This window comes from Cherax quadricarinatus, chromosome 4 (assembly GCF_038502225.1).
Source record: "Cherax quadricarinatus isolate ZL_2023a chromosome 4, ASM3850222v1, whole genome shotgun sequence".
Taxonomy (NCBI): Eukaryota; Metazoa; Arthropoda; class Malacostraca; order Decapoda; family Parastacidae; genus Cherax; species Cherax quadricarinatus.
Window position 1 is genome coordinate 9,288,547 of NC_091295.1, and position 22,477 is coordinate 9,311,023.

General features: G+C 40.8%; 2 protein-coding genes across 3 annotated transcripts in view; one reads left to right on the plus strand and one right to left on the minus strand.

Annotated features, from left to right (window-relative positions):
* LOC128684214 (uncharacterized) overlaps positions 1-22,477 on the minus strand; it is a 144,031-nt gene that overhangs the window by 94,436 nt on the left and 27,118 nt on the right. The gene's annotated exons all lie outside the window — the stretch shown is intronic.
* Positions 16,222-22,477, plus strand: part of LOC128684212 (uncharacterized) — a 28,728-nt gene continuing 22,472 nt past the window's right edge. For both annotated transcript variants that reach the window (XM_053770374.2, XM_053770373.2), the window contains exon 1: positions 16,222-16,799. The gene's annotated coding sequence lies outside the window, so the exon portion shown is untranslated. The remainder of the gene's footprint in view (positions 16,800-22,477) is intronic.

Here is a 22,477-nt window from a genome sequence, read left to right on the forward strand (position 1 = left end):
GCTTGAACAATAAAACGACTGATAAGCCGAACAACAATATAACAAGCAACTGCGACACAATCAGGAACTGACTACTCATTAACTACTCTCATTAACGTCACATCATCTGCAAACATGGGGACCTCTGAGTCTATCCCTTCCATCATGTCATTCACACATACAGTGGACCCTTGAATTAATCCGTTCCAGAGAGTCTGCCGAAATTCAAAATTCATGATTTTCAAAACCATTTTCCCCATAAGAAATAATGTAAATCAAATTAATCCGTTCCAGACACCCAAAAGTATTAAAAAAGTTTCTTACATTAAATGTACATTTATCTACACAGAAAACAATGAGACATGAAGAATAAAACAATAATAACTTGACACTTACCTTTATTGAAGAGTTGTTGATGTGTGCAGGAAGGGAGAGGATGGAAGAGTTACTAGTGTTTGGAAGGGGAATCCCCTTCCAAGTCCTTTTCTGGGGTTACTTCCCTTCTGTGTTTTTTAATGCAACTAGGACCAGCTTGAGAGTCACTGAACCCCTGTCGCTCAAAAAACTGTTCCAGAAAAGTCTGTTTCTGGCGTTTCTTTAAAATTTGCCTAAAATGAGACAAGACATTGTCATTGAGCATGTCGCATACACGGTTTGCAACAGCTTTGTCAGGGTGATGTTTGTCCACAAATTTTTCCATCCTAGTCCACATTGCACATATCTCCTTAATCTCTGAAGAAAGCAACTTCTTCCCACTCTCTTCCCCCTCCTCTAAAGCAATTTCCTGAGCTGTGGTCTGTTGCTGTTGCAGATTAAGGTCTAGCAGCTCTTCGTTGTGGTCCTCCACCAATTCTTCCACATCCTCGCCACTAACCTCCATCCCCATGGACTTCCCCAATGCCACAACAGATTCCACAACTGGTATAGGGTCCTCAGGGTCAGCCTCAAACTCTTCAAAATCTTTGTCGAGGACACATTCTGGCCACAATTTTCTCTAAACAGAGTTCATCGTCCTGGAAGTCACTCCTTGCCAAGCCTTACCTATAAGGTTTATGCAATGGAGGATATTGAAGTGATCTTTCCAGATCTCTCTTAGGGTCAATTCAGAGTCCAAGGTTATGTTAAAGCACCTTTGAAACATTGCTTTGGTGTAGAGTTTTTTGAAGTTTGAAATGATCTGCTGGTCCATGAGCTAGTGAAGCAGTTATATTAGGGGCAAGAACTTCACTGTGATGAAATTAAACTCTTTCACCATTTGCTCTTCCAAGTCTGGAGGATGAGCAGCAGCACTGTCCATTACAGGAGGCACTTGAGTTCCAGTTTATTTTCCAGGAAGTATTTCTTCACACTGGGGTCCAACACTTCATTGACCCAATCAAGGAAAATGTCCCACATGACCCATGCCTTACTGTTAGCCTTCTGATTTTCAGAGTGATACACCAACAAAGATTTCACTTTGAAATCCCCACTAGCATTACCACACAACATGAGAGTTAGCCTGTCTTTCATAGGCTTGTGTCCCGGCAGTGCCTTTTCCTCCTGCGTGATGTAGGTCCACTTTGGCATTTTCTTCCAAAAGAGGCCTCTTTCGTGACAAATGAACACTTGCTGGGGGACGAATCCTTCAGCCTCTACATAGTCCTTGAATTCACTTTTGAATTTTTCAGCCGCATGTTTGTCTGAACTGGCAGCCTCACCATGCCTTACAACACTGTGTAAGGCACTTCGCTTCTTGAAATTTTCGAACCAGCCTTTGCTGGCCTTGAATTCACCTACATCAGCACTCATTTCAAGCCGTTTCTTTACGAGATCGTAAAGAAATTATCGACTGCGATCTCTTTTTCGTTAGCATATTCACCCCTTTTGCAACATCAGCTTCTTTGATTGACTTTTCTTCGCCACGATGGAAGTGATGGTTGAATGAGCCTTCCTGTACATCCTGGAGAGCTCTGCCACACGCACTCCACTTTAATATTATTCTATTATCTCTTTTCTTTACTTCAATCATGTTTCTCACTTTCTTTACCAAAGGGCTGGCACTAGGAGCTTTATTTGGGTCCATGGTGGCTTATTTAGCAGTTGCAAGCACTAAAACAAATGAAATGTATTAAGAAATGTATCATATGAATGCGTGAGGTGATCGTCACTTGCCGAGATACAATGCCAGACTGACACTGTTTGTGTGCCCACAGGGGCAGGGAGGCCACTTGGACGCATTTTGTACAACCGCCGATTTCTAAGTCAAATCACAAAATCAAGCCAATATTTTTACGAAAAAAGTCGCCGATTTACAAAATTTATGATATTCAATAGGGACAAAACTCGAGGGTCCATTCTACAAAAACAGCACTGGTCCTAGGACTGACCCCTGTGGAACCCCACTCGTCACAGGCCCCCATTGTGATATCTCATCTTGTACCATGACCCGTTGCCTCCCTGTCAGGTAATCTCTGATCCACTGCAATGCCCTTCCTGTTATACATGCTTGATTCTCTAGCTTTTGCACTAATCTCTTGTGGGGAATTGTGTCGAAGGCTTTCTTACAGTCCAAGAAAATGTAGTCAACCCACCCCTCCCTCTTGTGTCTTACTTCTGTTACCTTGGCATAAAACTCCAGGAGGTTTGTGGCATAGGATTTGCCTTCCATGAACTCATGCTGGTTGAATTTTATAATCTTGTTCCATTCCAGATGCTCCACCACTCTCTTCCTTATAATCTTCTCCATGACTTCGCATACTATACACATCAGTGATACTGGTCTATAGTTTAGTGCCTCGTTTCTGTCTCTTTTCTTAAAAATCGGAACTATATTTGCCATCTTCCATACCTCAGGTAGTTGTCCAGTTTCGAGGACTGTGTTGAAAATCATGATTAGTGGCACACACAGCATCTCTGCTCCCTCTCTAAGGACCCATGGGGAGATGTCTGGTCCCACTGCCTTTGAGGTATCAAGGTCACTTAGCACCATCTTCACCTCCTCTGTTGTGTGCATGTCATCCAACACTTGTTGGTATATTCCTTGTTGGTGTCCCCCTCTGTTCTGTCTTCCCAGAGTCCTGTCTCCACTGTAAATACTTCCTTAAATCTCGTGTTGAGCTCCTCGCATACCTTTTGGTCGTTTCTTGTGAGTTTCCCACCTTCTTACCTCAGCCTGATCACTTGGTGGCTATACAGCAGTTTCGGGGCAGACTTGACTTTCAATGTGATGTTGTTTTCGTACTGTCGCTAGGCCTCCCTCCTTATCTGTGCATACTCGTTTCTGGCTGTCCGACTAATCTCTAGTGCACTTAGTTTTTGCCTCCCTACACCTTCGAGTAAACCAAGGGCTCATTCTGGTCTTCCCATTGTTTCTGTTGCACTTGGGAACAAACCTTTCCTCTACCTCCTTGCATTTTGTTGTTATGTATTCCATCATTTCATTTACTGACTTTCCTACCAATTCTCTATCCCAGTGAACCTCATGCAGGAAGTTCCTCATACCTGTGTAGTCTACCCATTTATAATTTGGTTTTTCCCATTCAACTCCTGTGACCCTCTCCACTTGTAACTCTACTATGTATTCAAAGCTCAGAACCACATGATCACTAGCTCCAAGGGGCCTCTCATATGTGATGTCCTCAATGTCTGAACTGCTCAGGGTGAACACAAGGTCCAGTCTTGCTGGTTCGTCCTCCCCTCTCTCTCTGGCAGTGTCCCTGACGTGTTGATGCATGAAGTTTTCCAGTACCATATTCATCATCATGGCTCTCCATCTTTTGGGGCCCCCCATACGGCTCCAAGTTTTCCCATAACCATAACCAGTAACTTTGCTCAAGTGAGCTCTTCTTACCACCTCAGCCAGTGTGTCCACCATCGCTCTGTTGCTCTCTTCATATTCCTCTCTTGGCCTCCTGTAGTTCTGTGGTGGGTTATACATCACTTCTATGACTGCCTTATGTTTCCCAGACTGAATGGTACCTACTATGTAGTCCCTTTCTCCACTCTCGTCCATGCCTTCCATTTCCTCAAATCCCCATCAGTGTTTGATAAGCAGTGCAACCCCCTTCCCCCTCTCTTATCTTTCCTCAGGATCTGATATCCCTGTGGAAAGACTGCATCTGTTGTCTCATCGAGTATCGTTTCTGTGACTACTATAATGTCTGGGGACTTCTCATTGATTCTTTCATGCCACTCCTCATATTTGTTCATTATTCCATACATGTTAGTGTACCAAACCTTCAACTTCTCTAAAACTTTGGTCCTGGGAGAATATTGTGGTTGGGGGATTGGGAGCCCTGGTGGGGGCCTATAGGGGGTTGTGATGGGGGTGGGGTTTGTGATGATGGGGTGGGGTTTGTGATGATGGGGGTGGGGTTTGTGATGATGGGGGTGGGGTTTGTGATGATGGGGTGGGGTTTGTGATAATGGGGGTGGGGTTTGTGATGATGGGGGTGGGGTTTGTGATGATGGGGGTGGGGTTTGTGATGATGGGGTGGGGTTTGTGATGAGGGGGTGGGGGCAGAGTACCCATAGGGGGTTGCTGTAGGGGTGGGGTTTGTGGTGTGGGGGGTGGGGACAGGGGGAACAGTATGTGGGTTTTGGTTTGGAGTGTTCAGATACATTGGGGTTGTCATAGTTGGAGTCCTTCTGTGGAAGTTTCTGGTGGGTGTGTTTGCACTTCCACCTGGGTCTGAGTTCTGCTTATCTTCATTATTGCCTCTCGTTCCTCCTTTCGTCTTTGTACCCTCTCTTTCAGTATCGTCCTTTCCTCTTGTGTTCTTTCTCGATTGAGGTACACTCTCAGGTTTGTCCCTCAGTTGTACTTTCACCTGCAGGATCCTGGTTTGAGCTGATTCTGTCTCGAAGATTACTTTGACAGGCCGTTTTCTTCCACTTGCAAACCACCCATTTCCCCGAAAATTTGTCACCTGGGTCATGTCGTTCTCACCTATTGCTCTCATGATGCCTTCAATCTCTCTTTTTCTCCTGTTTTCTTTCATCATAGGTTTCCCCCTTGACTTCTTGGAGCTATTCTCAGCACTTACTCTAAATAGCCTGAAGTCTGAATGCAACATGCTAACGTATGAGGTCAGACACAGATATGCATACATTATTGACAAAATGATTAAACTTTTGAATTCCCTCTTCCACAGACTTCCAGGAGCATGATGAAGTTGATGCCTTGGCTAAATTAGCAATAAACAAAGTGACCAATATAGTTTTGGCTTTTAAAATAAAATGAAATACTAATGCTAGAAAAGAACTAGCAAACGAGTGTGAAGAAGTACATAATATCACAGATTGGACAGGAACTAGCCGATCCACTGCCCATCATAATGATGTGTGTCAAGTAAAACATATATCTATGGAGACGGTTGCAAGACGTCACTGCTAGATTAAGATTACGCTGTGAGCATCTATGGCAGCTCAGGTTGTATGGAGAAGGCAATCACATGAAACGTAAAGCATGGGCAGAGACAGTGTTACTTTAACGTCCAAACATTTATAAACAAATCGTACATGAAATAGCAAATAACTTTACTGTTAATGATAAGGTATCTGAAATTGTAGCCTCACTTTGTACTGGCTTCTGACTGACAATGTTATTTGATGAGACAGTAACCTAACCAAGTGACCAGTTTTTATAGTGGTAATACGATTTTTAGGATTGTTTGCATGTTCTAACATTGAGTAGATGATTACCTTAGAGATTAAATGAAATGTAATGTAATGTAAGCAACTATGCAAAGTGGGCTCCGACAAAAGCTCATTATGACCTCTAATTTTTTTCTTTTTTTTACTACTGCTCAAAAGATGAGCTGTGGGTGCATAGTAAATAGTCACCCTGGTGGCACAAAGTGTTTGTTTTGTTATAAAAAATATTACAAATAAATATATATTGTTTTGTTATAAAAAATATTACAAATAAATATATATTGCTTTGTCATGACTCCCCAGGAGTTAAGCACATCATCACTCCTGGCGGGGCCAGAAGCTGAGTCTCGACCCCTGCAACCACAATTAGGTGAGTACACGCTTGACCCGACCAAGATGGCAGATGCTAGGCCTGTGACATTGTGTACAAATACTATTGTTTACACGCGTGAGTGGCATGAACATGGTGGTCAACACTTACGAGCTGTCTGTTCAACAAGGCTTCCTCCCAAAACGAGGCCACCTGGAATCGTTAACAATAGAGAAAACTCGTGTGAAGATTATGGCATGTATTGTCAACTACAGTAACCCCTCCCCCCCCAGCCTCCTCTCTCCAGAGAATGATTATTATGCTCACGAATTATTATTATTATAATAAAAAAGAAGCGCTAAGCCACAAGGGCTATACAGCGCTGCTATGCTCACGAAGAGACGCTAAACCTATTCGGCAATGAGAATCAGTTACGCTGGGTTCGAAGAATGGGAATGTAGCTCCAGGCTCAAGGCACGCCCCCTTGGATAGGTCTCCAGAATATGAGGAACTTAATGAGCTCCAGATACTGTTCATTCAACCCAGCTATAGCCCCAGCAGCAATTTCTTATTTTCCCAGGAGACTAACCATCTGTAAGCGCTGAATAATTCATAGCCTAGGAATAAAAATGTGGAAGTTATCACTGCCCATCTTGTCTAACCTATGTTAACTGAAAAACTGTCGACAAAAGCTGAGCCGCGCGCTGGACGCGGCCGCTCTTAATTTTCTCTTTATCGGGATTGTAAAGGAAAAAATAGAAACTTTGAATCACTTCTTTCTAATTTCGCATTTAAAAAAAATAAAAGAAAATACTGGCTCGTGAGGCAGCGCTAGAGCATCACTAGAGGTTACTGAGAAGCGCAACTGGCTAACAAGTGATCTTGTGAGAGCGCTAGAGCATCACTAGAGGTTACTAAGAAGCGCAACTGGCTAACAAGTGCTCTTGTGAGAGAGCGCTAGAGCATCACTAGAGGTTACTGAGAAGCGCAACTGGCTAACAAGTGATCTTGTGAGAGAGCGCTAAAGCATCACTAGAGGTTACTGAGAAGCGCAACTGGCTAACAAGTGCTCAAAAATTACCTTTTCTTAATTTTAACTTTTTTTCCCTTCTCTCTCGAGCCTCTTTCTCTCGCCCCTTCCCGGTTAAGATGATAGGATGATTTGCAACAATAAAAAACTCCACTATGATATGGATAAGGTTAGGGCAGAGTGGGTTAGAGGGTATAAAATACAAAGAATATTAGTGAAGGGAAAGAAGGATGAAACTGACAAGTACACAGTTGTGAATAAGGAGGCAGGTGGGATAAATTCCTTTGTATGTAGGAAAAAAGGACATTCTTTTAGTTGGAGATTCTCAGACTTAATATACAGACCGGGCTTTCTGTAATACGAATTAGAGGGCAAGACAAAGGATGTATTTCCCTGGAGCAGGTATAGGTGATATAGTTAACAGGTTTGATAACATCATGTATGGTAATGAGAATAATCCCTTTAACTGCCGCTATGCTGGAGGTAATGATGTTGGGAAACGCAAGTGTGAAGAGCTGCTGGTCAATTTACAAGGTAGCTATTGATCCAATAAGTTCAGAGGTAGGGATTATCCTTATATATAGCATTTTGCCTAAAAGAGGAGTGGGCAGTCAGTGAATAAATGTCTAGGTTAAATGAAGTAAACTGCTGGCTAGACAAGTTCTTCAAGCAACTTGAAATTCTATTCATTGACAACTGGGATAACTTCTATGGCAATGGATGGGGTGCATCTCTGGTGTAGGGGTGGCAGCATTGGCCAGTTCAGTCGAAGGAGTCATTGATAAGTTGTCTAAGACTTTAAAGTGATAGAAGATAGTGGTAAGAGGGTGCGTGTTGGTGGGAAAACAAAAAAGGCTGCAGTACTAGGGTTGGAGAGGGCAAAAAGTGCAAAGACATTTTAGACAAACGTTCAGAAAACAGGACAGCTCATGCAATAGTTACTGATTAAAATATGAAAATTGGTCGACAAACAAAATGACAGGCGAGAAAAACAAAAGTAAAAACTTCCTCAGTATCTGTTATATAAACCAATATTATTGTCATAACCGAAACCTGGTTCAGTCTGAAAAACAGTGACATACCTGCTAAACTACACATACAGGGGTATAAATTATTCCACACTGATAAGATTCAACAAGGTGACGGAGTTTCTATGTATGGTAGGGGAAATTTTAACAGTTGCATCATAAACGATATCAAGATGGAAGGGACAGACACGGAATCTGGCATGAAAAGCTACTCTTAGGTGTGGTCTACAGACCCCTAAACCAAGTGACTACAGTAAACTTCTTTGGGACGGAATTGCTTAGGTATCAAGAAACGAAAATGTAGTTTTAATGGAAGGTTTTAACTTTAGCCAAATCGACTGGAACAATCTGATAGGTAGACAGGAGATTAACTACTTTCTTGAGATGAACCAGACCTGCTATTTGAAACAGTTTGTGTCAGATATTAGGAAGTGTTGGTTTGACAACGGAGGAGTAGAGGAGTGGAACAAACACCTAGGTACAGTAATTGAGGCAATAACACTCGATAGCTTTAAATATAGGTTGAAAGCGCCTTCGTTCTTATGATCTTGAAGAACATTTTCAAATAAATACATGCACATGTGTAGTCAACTTTCCGGGTGCCTCACAAAGCTTTCTAGTTGAGTAAAAACTCTGCCACCACCGGTTATTAGACTGGAAGGTCACCTACAACACTATTATGAGAGAGAGAAAGCACACTAACATGTTATAAGGAGAAGAAACAAAATGTAATGACATAACGTCTTACAACTACAGAGGAATAAAGGGAAGGGAAGGGAGGGACAGGAGGTTAAGGGACACAGCTATCTTACACCTTCAATCAGAAAGTGGCCCGTAGCTCGGTGGGCACAACATTCGGTTAACAACTGAAAATTCCAGCCCCGCATGATGTATTCAAGTGCTGGATAAAAGTTCTCCTTGAGCCACCTTGTATCTAATGACGATAATTAAAAAAAAATAACATCAGCCAAGGTGGCACTGACGTCCTTACAAAATACTGACGACCGCACAACTATGCTAAAAACCTTGTGGACGACACATCTACTCAATATAATGTCATAAACCACATATTGTGTCTTATTAACAATGTATGAAGTCAACATGGAAATAGAGAGACACATGTGAGGTTGAATGAACATACTTTGTGTGTCTGAGAGAGAAAGTGAGAGAGAGATCTTGAAATAAAACAAATTTAAGGCAGACACACTTGTGCAACATTTGGGCACCTTTATTGCGGAAACGTTTCTTAAGGCAGTGGCTTAGTCAGTCCAATACAGAGAAGAACGGTGTAAAACGAGGAGTTTGAGGTAATCAGTCCCCCTCCAGCCTGAGGGACTGATTATCTCAAACTCATCATCATATCCTCCACCGTTTTTCTCTTCACTATACTGATAAAGCCGCTGGTTGATTTTATTATACCCAAGTGTAGCAGAGAATTCTCATTCATCTATTAATTTCAGTATTTAAACACAAAGAGACCCTCAAGGAGGGAGGGAGAGGATATGTCCTCATGCTGGTGAAGGGCTCTTGATTCAAGAAACCGATGCTATCTTCCCTTTCATTTCTTAACCCCACGAATTTCGTTTGACCATGAATACAACAACATCCGGGTACTATACTACTGCTGCGCCAAAGCTCAATTATCCCAAACATCGACTACAGAAGGGTTGTGTGCCACATTTACATTAATGAGTATTGTGTAGATGAATGGTTCAGAGAACCGACATGTTGATAAATTAGACACATGTGCAACTCTTGGGTATCTTTATTGAGGAAACGTTTCGCCACACAGTGGCTTCATCAGTCCATACAAAGGAGAACCTTGAAGAACAGGAGGAGAATGAGGTAATCAGTCCCTCAACCTTGAGTCGATGTGATCAGTCCATCAATCTTGAATAGAATACGGCATACGTGCTGAGAAGGAGCTTATAAACCGTTGGCAGGAGAGGTGCAGAAGTCATAGGTCGTGTAACATTTGTTCAATGTTGAAGTAGGTCGTGCCCAAGAATTAGGCAAGCGAAGAATTCCCAATAATATTCATATTATTGTCAAAACTGCTTTTTATGAAACAAGATTCAATTATATTCCTGTCGACCATGGACTTGCTTGATACTACTTTCTCAACTTTTTGAAAATCAATTGGATGGTTAAAATCTCTTATAAAGGACACAAGTGCAACTAATGTGACATTTATTGTGGCGCCACAATAAATGTCACATTAGTTGCACTTGTGTCCTTTTACTTTACATATTGTCGGTAATTCTACCAACTTTATTAAAATCTCTTACATGAATAAATAGAGCATTGGAATCTTGTCCAGTTCTAATGCTATATTTATGTTGTTTTAATCTTAGTTCGAGATTTTTACCAGTTTGACCGTAATAAACTTTATCGCAAATTTTACAAGGAATCTTATAGACACATCCATCAGCATTTTGAGGGGAATTCTTAATCAAAAGTTTTTTTACTGTATCAAGATTTTTGAATACAACTTTAATATTAAAAGTCTTAAGAAGAGAAGGCATATCAACCAAGTTTTCATGGTAAGGGAGAACCAACATATTTTTAGTTGAATAAGGCTGGTTGCCCTTTTTTTGGATTATAAAAAGTGTTCCTAGCAACTTTAAAAGATTTATCAATTACATTTCTTGGGTATTTTAAATCATTACCTATTTCATAAATTTTGGATATTTCCTCATCTATGAACTCAGGACTACAAATTCGTAAAGCTTGCTAGGAACACTTTTTATAATCCAAAAAAGGGCAACCAGCCTTATTCAACTAAAAATATGTTGGTTCTCCCTTACCATGAAAACTTGGTTGATATGCCTTCTCTTCTTAAGACTTTTAATATTAAAGTTGTATTCAAAAATCTTGATACAGTAAAAAAACTTTTGATTAAGAATTCCCCCCAAAATGCTGATGGATGTGTCTATAAGATTCCTTGTAAAATTTGCGATAAAGTTTATTACGGTCAAACTGGTAAAAATCTCGAACTAAGATTAAAACAACATAAATATAGCATTAGAACTGGACAAGATTCCAATGCTCTATTTATTCATGTAAGAGATTTTAACCATCCAATTGATTTTCAAAAAGTTGAGAAAGTAGTATCAAGCAAGTCCATGGTCGACAGGAATATAATTGAATCTTGTTTCATAAAAAGCAGTTTTGACAATAATATGAATATTTCCTTTGGTTTATATAAATTAGATCCATTTATAATTAATAGAATTTGGGTAGAATTTAATAATGAACATTAAAATGGTATGAAATACCGACAGATTGTTAGGTAAGACACATATGCAACAGTTAGGTATCTTTATTTCGAAACGTTTCGCCTACACAGTAGGCTTCTTCAGTCGAGTACAGAAAGGTTGATAGAAGCAGAAGATACTTGAAGACGATGTAATCAGTCCATCACCCTTAAAGTTTTGAGGTGGTCAGTCCCTCAGTCTGGAGAAGAGCATTGTTCCGTTGTCTGAAACAATATGTTTCAGACAACGGAACAATGCTATTCTCCAGACTGAGGGACTGACCACCTCAAAACTTTAAGGGTGATGGACTGATTACATCGTCTTCAAGTATCTTCTGCTTCTATCAACCTTTCTGTACTCGACTGAAGAAGCCTACTGTGTAGGCGAAACGTTTCGAAATAAAGATACCTAACTGTTGCATATGTGTCTCACAGAATTTAATAATACACTGGACAAATAAATAGCTTGGGGGTGAGTTTTGCAAAGGACCTGTTCAAGTTGGCTCGCCGCGCGTCACGTGTTTAACCGTTGTGGGATCTGATAGTGAGGTGCTGGCCGACCCCTTATATAGCTTCCTTGGATGCTTCACTTTCATAGTTCCTTGATAATGTGAGTAGTCACGAAAGCGCTTGGAATTTCTCTATTCTTTCAGAGTGGTTGTTTTGCATATATATATATATATATATATATATATATATATATATATATATATATATATATATATAAAAGAGCAAATAAGAGAGTGGGTGAGATGTTATCAACAAATTTTGTTGAAAATAAGAAAAAGTTTTGGAGTGAGATTAACAAGTTAAGGAAGCCTAGAGAACAAATGGATTTGTCAGTTAAAAATAGGAGAGGAGAGTTATTAAATGGAGAGTTAGAGGTATTGGGAAGATGGAGGGAATATTTTGAGGAATTGTTAAATGTTGATGAAGATAGGGAAGCTGTGATTTCGTGTATAGGGCAAGGAGGAATAACATCTTGTAGGAGTGAGGAAGAGCCAGTTGTGAGGAAGAGCCAGTTGTGAGTGTGGGGGAAGTTCGTGAGGCAGTAGGTAAAATGAAAGGGGGTAAGGCAGCCGGGATTAATGGAATAAAGATAGAAATGTTAAAAGCAGGTGGGGATATAGTTTTGGAGTGGTTGGTGCAATTATTTAATAAATGTATGGATGAGGGTAAGGTACCTAGGGATTGGCAGAGAGCATGCATAGTTCCTTTGTATAAAGGCAAAGGGGACAAAAGAGAGTGCAAAAATTTTAGGGGGATAAGTCTGTTGAGTATACCTGGTAAAGTGCATGGTAGAGTTATTATTGAAAGAATTAAGAGTAAGACGGAGAATAGGATAGCAGATGAACAAGGAGGCTTTAGGAAAGGTAGGGGGTGTGTGGACCAGGTGTTTACAGTAAAACATAAGTGAACAGTATTTAGATAAGGCTAAAGAGGTCTTTGTGGCATTTATGGATTTGGAAAAGGCGTATGACAGGGTGGATAGGGGGGTAATGTGGCAGATGCTGCAGGTGTATGGTGTAGGAGGTAGGTTACTGAAAGCAGCGAAGAGTTTTTACGAGGATAGTGAGACTCAAGTTAGAGTATGTAGGAAAGAGGGAAATTATTTCCCAGTAAAAGTAGGCCTTAGACAAGGATGTGTGATGTCACTGTGGTTGTTTAATATATTTATAGATGGGGTTGTAAGATAAGTAAATGCGAGGGTCTTGGCAAGAGGCTTGGAGTTAAAAGATAAAGAATCACACATAAAGTGGGAGTTGTCACAGTTGCTCTTTGCTGATGACACTGTGCTCTTGGGAGATTCTGAAGAGAAGTTGCAGAGACTGGTGGATGAATTTGGTAGGATATGCAAAAGAAGAAAATTAAAAGTGAATACAGGGAAGAGTAAGGTTATGAGGATAACAAAAAGATTAGGTGATGAAAGATTGGATATCAGATTGGAGGGAGAGAGTATGGAGGAGGTGAATGTATTCAGATATTTGGGAGTGGACGTGTCAGCGGATGGGTCTATGAAAGATGAGGTGAATCATAGAATTGATGAAGGGAAAAGGGTGAGAGGTGCACTTAGGAGTCTGTGGAGACAAAGAACTTCGTCCTTGGAGGCAAAGAGGGGAATGTATGAGAGTATAGTTTTATCAACGCTCTTATATGGGTGTGAAGCATGGGTGATGAATGTTGCAGTGAGGAGAAGGCTGGAGGCAGTGGAGATGTCATGTCTGAGGGCAATGTGTGGTGTGAATATAATGCAGAGAATTCGTAGTTTGGAAGTTAGGAGGAGGTGCGGGATTACCAAAACTGTTGTCCAGAGGGCTGAGGAAGGGTTGTTGAGGTGGTTCGGACATGTAGAGAGAATGGAGCGAAACAGAATGACTTCAAGAGTGTATCAGTCTGTAGTGGAAGGCGGGGTAGGGGTCGGCCTAGGAAAGGTTGGAGGGAGGGGGTAAAGGAGGTTTTGTGTGCGAGGGGTTTGGACTTCCAGCAGGCATGCGTGAGCGTGTTTGATAGGAGTGAATGGAGACAAATGGTTTTTAATACTTGACGTGCTGTTGGAGTGTGAGCAAAGTAACATTTATGAAGGGGTTCAGGGAAACCGGCAGGCCGGACTTGAGTCCTGGAGATGGGAAGTACAGTGTCTCTACTTCCCATCGGCAGGAGGGGTGCTAATGTTGCAGTTTTATAAACTGTAGTGTAAAGCACCCCTCTGGCAAGACAGTGATGGAGTGAAGGATGAAAGTTGTTTTTTGGGCCACCCTGCCTTGGTGGGAATCGGCCAGTGTGATAATAAATAAATAAATATATATATATATATATATATATATATATATATATATATATATATATATATATATATATATATACAAAAGACATAAGCGCAAAGCGTACACACATCCTGTAAGAAATAAATATAACAATCACCAGTATGGTTACCGGTGCTCAATAGGTAATAAGTTTTGCAATATTGCCATGCAACCAGGCTGTGGTTCGTACGTCAGCTTGCGCGCAGCCAGCAGTAAATGCCTGGTTGATCAGACCCTGATCCACCATGAGGCCTGGTCTCAGACCGGACGGCGGGGGCGTTGACCCCCGAAACCCTCTCCAGGTAAACTCCAGGTAATCCTCACACATCAATAACGCTACACACGTCTTTCCACTCCTCCCAGGCACGCAATCAAAACCTTCTGTACTAGGTGCTTCACCCACGAGTTCTCTTTAGAAAACTAATGCTGCTGTACTACTTATAAAACAAAAAGTGTTTTTTTTACCACTTATAAAACAATTAGTGTTGCTGTGCCACTCATAAAACAACCATTGTTGTACCACTTATAAAACTAGTGCTTTTGTATCACTTATAAAGCTAGTGTTTTTGTACCACTTATAGAACAACTAGTGTTTTTGTACCACTTATAAAACAACTAGTGCACCATTTATAAAACAACTAGTGTTATTGTACTGCTTATAAATCCACTGTACCACTTATAAAACTACTGTACCACTTATAAAACAACTATTGTACCACTTACAAAACTATTGTACCACTTTTAAAACTATTGTACCACTTATAAAACAACTGTTGTACCACTTAAAAAACTAGTGTTGAACCACTTATAAAACTAGTGGTGTTGTACCACTACTGGTGTTGTTGTGCAACACATATACCAACTAGTGCTGTTGTACCACTTATAAAGCAACACACACATTGTTGTGCCACTTATAAACCAACTAGTGTTACTATGCTACAGAAAGCACGCAGACAGCGTTAAGTTTTCATTTCCAATTTGTTCCTTAGTTATGAATCGTAGTCAAAAGAACACCTGGCACCTGGCTGGCTCAAGCATGGCGTAGCCGACAGTAGTCAAAGACAAAAACAGTAGAATAATTCACCAAGACGAGGCTTCATCAAGTAATTTATAAAGCTTCATATAGGCTGTACGTCTTTTCCCCACCCTGCGCCTGGTTGAAGCCATGACGAGAGCGGAAGTAGCTATTCACTCCCATGCTAACGTTGGAATTACCATTCGATTTGGGATCATTGGAAAGACAAATGTCTGTATGCTCCCACTTTCTTCTTGAATGAACATGACCTTCCTTCCTGTGTTTCAGAACAGATGCAGGGCATGGCAGGTGACATATATGCATGCACCTTAGTACTTATGTACAAAGGGAAGAGTTAATCCGTAAATTGATATAGCGTCTACATGTACTGTTTGATCTATTGCATGACCAATTAGTTCATAATGAGAAGCACAACCAAGAAAAAATCATGGCCTATAAGTTTACGAAAGTGAGGATAAAACTTTATAACGTAATATACATATAAAACAAAAAAAAATGAGTGTTTATATTGAATTATATTATTATAATAAAAAAGAAGCGCTTAACCTACAAGAGTCATTTATACTGAATTATAGTCATCCGAAAATTCACTGAGATTCTTATCGGAATCCAAGAAAAAATTAACTGAAAATTTTAACGAATTACGTTAGCCTGTATAAAATGTCACATTAGTTGCATTTGTATCCTTTTACTTAATATAAATCTATTATTACTAATATGCCAATATATCTACTGCAACTAATCAATCTTATCCTATTCTTCCTACAATCAAACATGTTTCAGATGAACATAACTCATCCCATTCAGGAGAAAAAAAAAATAAGAGTAACTCGAGATCTTAAATTGTGCCACAAGTTATGAAGTGCATTATTTGTGTTTATGTAATACTCTCTTGGTAACACCACCATGGAGTAGCCTCCGACATTTAATATTCTTAGAGAGATTCGACATTAAATTAAATTGAAAATATAATGACAAAAACTAACATAGAAAGGTAACTACTGTCTATGCACAAGAGAGTACTGACTCAACGACAATCAATTTGTTAAACAAAAAACGCGACAAACAAATGCAGATTAAGGCTTCCGGCGACTTTCTCTTCCATGGATAGTAGTACAGCAAGAAAACGGAGTCACTACCGGACCAGCTCCCCGCTTAGATGCGGGGAGAGTGAGCCGGACCCTCTAACCCCCAATCCTCCACTACCTCCCCAAGACAGGGGCCAGCGCGCGCATGCTGCCGGTCACAGACTCCAGTCAAGCCCCCCAGTCCACTTTCTGGAGACCCAGTGTTCAGTTGCACGCCACTATCTTAGTAACATCACCTATATTGGTGGTCTCCACATATACAAATAAAACAAATATTGCTGCTGGTCTAGACAGGTGAAGGTTTATTGACCCTAAGCATTATGTGAGCCGGTATTGCACCTCATCTTAATTCTTACGACGGAACTGAGCAAGTGAAAAGTGTAGTACCACATATTCGTTACTATTAACAAATAGTGCCAGGAAATTATTGTGAATTACAAAATACTCTATATACAAGAGAATCTGCACAGTGAAACATAATTCAAGAGAACAAAGTGGCTCCACCTGGACTACCAGTTCCTAACCAACATATAAGAGCAGTTAGGAGATACCAGTGCTACCTGTGTTGATCACATCTACTTCGAGGTGATTAACCTGTTTTAAGCTGCAAGCACACCATTGATAAGGTCATAAGGTAGGTCACGACAATTACAACATAAATATAATCTTGAAACCTGTATTATTTATACTTCTTGGTTTCATATTAGGGAATATAATGAGAACGGCTTTGATGGGACTTGAGCTACAGTTTGTCACGGGAGATTCAACTGTAAAAACTTGCATTTGTGGTCACATTGGGATCCATGCTAACCTCCCTATGGTGTATAAATATACCTAGTTGGATGAATTTTACTGTAGGCAGCTGGTCCATTGCCTTAGGCGCTGGCCTGGAGTTTTACGATTCATTTGCCGCGAGTTCAAGCCTCACCCGTATAGTGATATATACTACATCTCTTTATAACTGCTAAGGCTTCATTTAAATTATACTGTATAGTTCCTCTTCACATTACAGAACATATATTGATGTGCTGGAGAACATGCAGGGGATGATCAAGTTAATAATGTGTATCAGAAACCTTTCAAACAAAGAAAGATTACAAGCACAGAACCTATATTTTCTGACTAGGTATTGTATTAAAGGGTCATAAGTGAAGTGTATAATGGAAAACTAATACATATAAGCAGAATGTTAACAATATCTTACCAAGACATGACTCGCCTGCCTCTCATGAATCAAATGACGCTCCTTGACAATTTTTTTCACTCATGTACAGCTCCACTGCCAAACCAAAGTTTAAACATATCCTTTTAAAATCTGAATTTATCCAATTTATTCCATCGTTGAGCGTTCTGCCTTGGTTAGATACAGTATTTTTAGCACCGTATTTATATAAACTGTTTGTCTTTCATAGTCAATTACTTCTACACTTGTAAATTTCAAGTTTAGTGGTCTTAATTAATCATGAATGTCATTAAAAAAGTCACAATAATCATGATCTTTTCATGAAAAGTAATAATAATCATGATCTTGTCATGAAAAAGTCACAATATCGTGGATGGAACAACTCACAAATAACCCACACTTAGGAGAGGAACCTAGTCACATTTCCGTCCGTCCTGGACCATTGTCAAATCACAAATAAGTTAGGGAAAAACTCATCACTTTTTAGAGCTCTTCTATTAGACTTTTATTTATTCTGTAATATGGAAAACAACTGCGCCTCATATAAACTCTGCCTTACCAACGAAATAGCTGTAGTATAATCCTGTACTTTGTTACTATACTTGTTATATGAAGCAGGTTACCTACCACATTTCGACCATTTATGTAATTGCGCATACAGCTACACACACAACGGTATGTAAGCTGATATTCAGATGGTGATGGTATATAATATTTTTATTTACTACATGTACAAGGTATATAGGCCTAGCTGATATCAGTGACGTACTACTATATAGAAAGCCACTTGTTATGCTGAGCATTTAGGGCAAATTAGGTAAATTTTGTCCCAGGATGCGACCCATACCAGTCGATTAACACCTAGGTACCCATTTTACTGATCTACCTGGAGGGCATTCCAGGGATCAACGTCCCCGCATCCCGGTCCACGACCAAGCCTCCCGTGTGAACATGGACAACAGGTGCAAGGAAACACGCCCAATGTTTCCACCCTTGTCGGGAATCGAACCCAGACGCTCAGCGTGTGAAGCGAGAGCTTTGCCTACCAGGCCACGAGCCACCCTGATGATCAGGTGCTACCAGCTGAGATCCTCAGGGGCTCCCTCTTCCCCTTTAGGCTTTTTTAGCCCACTTCACGTTTTACCTTTCGGCAGTTTTGCCTGTGTGTCTGCAGCATTGTTCATTGGGACTGATTTTTCAGTTTGCCTCACTGGCTCTCACTCACTGAGTGAGAGCAATTAGGTTATTTGAAGGAGTTCGTCTCTCTCAGATGTAGCGTTGAGCGCCTCTCAAGGTTCCTTGATGCTGGTGAGAGGCTCTTGATCTTGGGAATTGGATTTGTGCTCCAGCTCCCTGAATTGAGCCTGAATGCCTTCCATTCCCCCCCCCAGACGCTGTATAATCCCTACGGGTTTAGCGCTCTCCCATAATAATATAGCATTGAACATCCCCCAGGATGCGACCCACAACAGTCGACTACTTACTACTAGGAGAACAGAGGCAACGAGTGTAAGGAGACTTGTATATAGTGGTGGTGTGAAGATCCCTGGCGTCATCATCATCACCAGTGGTCACTGGAGGGTGATAGTCGTTGCAACCAAGTCGTTGCAACCATGTACGTATTATAGGTTCACCTCTGGTGCTTAGAACTTTCGTTAACCTCTGTACAGTAGGCTGTATAATACATTCCTGCTGGTCCTGTCTACCTCCTTATTCTCTCCTGTTTTGCCCTTACACCTTCATTCAAGCAACTGGAACTACCTTCCCCTACCTGAACATAATTAAACCTCCCTTTACAGGAAATCGCTGATCGAAAGGGTCTGAAAAAGTACAGAACAGATTTACAATCATGTTATCTCCCGTTGTTTTAGCAGATGGTCCTAGAGTGTTGGCCTGTATTCTAGGAAAAGGAGGTTCCATTCCATGTACTGGCTATTTATGATTAGAAACTCTTCCACTGAAGGTTCCCCTGACTAACAAAACTTAAGGAAGATATTTTTTGTCTTGTAACCCATTGTCAGTACCCCTATGTGACTTATACTACAGCACTATTCAACGTCATCTGCTGGTGATATTTTAAAGGCAATATTGTTATATCCACTGGTGAATAAGGAGTTGCAAGAGCGCTGGTCAAAACGTTTACATCCTATATTTGTCAAACGGTAGGTCCGACGATCTTAGCATACTCACTTGTGATATAACTTAGATGGATTTCGAGATTTTTTTCCACTCCCGCAGTCAGGCTTTTCTGGTATTTGCATGTTCAAACAGGTTGTTGCTGCTGGTCCGCTGGCCCACATATCTATTACAGTCTAGTTGATCTGGCATTTGGTGCAGATACATGCGAGTTTCCTAACTTCAAGACTTGTGCACTTGTTCTGGCAGTGTTTCTGATCAATTTTCTACTACTTGATTGTTGTCAACTTGTCACTTGGTAAGTGATGGTGGTATGGAAGCTGCTACCATTATTGTGCTAAATGATGACACCGTGAAATGTTAATCATCGCCTCAATGGTGTCTCGTGTTTTCAGTGGTTATTTTCATTCTTCAGTTTGATTAACATCAGTCGTTTTCCATATTATTAATCACGAGAGAGGTGAACCCGTGAAAGGTAGTTCAAATTCCTTGAATGATAATCCCTTGAGCGGCATCAAGGCACTTCTACCACCTTGAAGTGCAAGTTTTACTTAAGTTCAGCAACGCTACCATCCATGATGTCAGCAGGCACCTCGTGCTCACTATATGTGACATCACTACATATAAGACACCATTGTGTGTAATCTCCGCATGCTTGCTTCTTTACTGCTTTGTGTTCCTCTCGTCCACTCTCCGCACTCTCACCCCCTTCCCGTCTACCTCACACTCACCACTCGCCTCCACCAACTCCACTCACGTCTTCCCTCCCTCCCATCAAAGTCACTCTCCTTCCCCCTCCCTTTCTCTGCTTCACTTTAATCTCCGTATTCGCCCTCTAAGAACATCTCTTAATTTATCTCCCCTTCACGTTCACCCCGTGTCTTACTTTCCCCTCCTTCCTTGGCACGTCCCGAGGGTTCAAGTTTGTTCCTCCCACTTTCCATGACAGAAGGTTCATGTGTCGACTTGCACTCACTCTTTTTTCAACACTTTCAGTCACGGTCTTTATAGCTGTGTACAATGATCGTTCCGAATCCCCACACGGAGAAGAATAAGCACCTTTTTTTTAATAGAATAATCCAGACATATACTGGAATTAGCCAATATGTTTACAGATGAATTATGAATTTATGCAATATTCTTCGCTGCCCTACACATTGGAACCATGTCTGTCCCGTCACTCGTTTTCACCTCCCAAAGTGCGTTACTAACTATCCACAAATTCGACTCTCCACATCCCACTGTCTTCATATACAACAATGGTTGTGTTGCATTTCTAGCAAGCACAAGGAAGTCGTTTTTGCAGGGGTCCCTGAACATGCAAAAAGTCAAGGCTTATAATAAATATACACTCAGCAGTTCGGTCAGCTATTTACGAATTACTAATCTCCCGCAAGGGTGTTCCTTTCTCTTATTATATTCGTCCTCTCAACAAGATCGAATCCTCTGACAACAACGTTCACAAGATTTAGGACACAAATCGTTTTCTATTGAACTGCAATTAGATTCCTGGCCATCTTCCCACTACTGTCACGTTTGGGAAACACTACACTGTCACTTTTGATAATCGGACACACACGACTCACACAGATACTACATCTTATTTGTGACCTGGAAGTCCTCAGAAAGGACTGCCAGGTCGCATTATCAGTTCACCATATCTTAATTAACATACTATGTTATCAAAGAGCAGGCCGACTTCTCCTCGCACAGACTCACGCCTCTAACATAACCTCACTGACTTTTTTTTAGAAAATAACCTATTGCACAAACTCTGACTTCAATTTTGCAGCCACATTAACCCCACCTCACTAACCCCTACCTTCGCACACCCCCAACTCGCAAGACTGACTCCACTTTCTTTCTGGTATGCTGGAGGAATGTTGAAGGAAGTTGGTGTGTGTTGGAGGAGTGCTGAAGGATCTTGGTGTGTTGGAGAGCTGAAGGAAGTTGGTGTGTGTTGAAGGAAGTTGGTGTATGTTGAAGGAGGTTGGTGTGTGTTGGAGAAGTGTTGAAGGATGGTGTGTGTTGGAGAAATATTGAAGGATATTCGGTGTTGTTAGGTACGTGTTGAAGATATATCTGTTTTGGAGGATGTATGTGTGTTAAAAGCTATAGAAAGCATACCACTGTTGGAGAGAGTAGGTTTTGAGGGTTGGAGAATGTGGATTCAAGTTGGAGGATGCTGATTTGTGTTGGGGAATGTAATGAAGACATTTTGAAAAAAAATATGCATGTGCATTAGGATTGTTGTGTGTGTACTAACTCCTTTGTGCTTGCAGGGGTCGAAATATAGCTCATGGCCCCACCTCTTCGCTGATCGCCACTAGGTCCTCTCTCTCCCTGCTCCATGAGCTTTATCATACCTCGTCTTAAAGCTATATCACTCGCTTATTTACCCCTATCTCACCTATGGAATTTGCGCATGGGGCTCAACAACAATAAACCATCTCAGACCACTAATCACCCAACAAAAGACTGCAGTCAGAATGATAAATTCCCACTACAGACAGCACACTCCACCAATATTCAAAACTCTAACCCTACTCACAATACAAAACATCCATACTTATTACTGCACCTACTACATACATAGAACACTTAACTCTGACATAAACCCTCCCCTCAAACATCTCCTTACCAACCTCAACAGAACACATGACCATAACGCAAGGCACAGATCACTCTTTGATGTTCCTCGTGTCCATCTCACGCTATGCAAAAACTCTATGCACATAAAAGGCCCTAAAATCTGGAATTCATTACCTGTGAATATAAAAGAAACACTGTCTGTTTATAAATTCAAGTCTCTTCTCAAAAATCACTTACCCACAACTAAATAAATACTGAATAACTGTATCTCATAAATTGTATCTCATATATGTATCTCATTATTGTATTTCATAAATGTCAACCTGTGACCCAATCAAACTTTGTTACTATTTAACTTCATTACCTAACAGAATACTCCATTCTACTGATTACACAGCAAC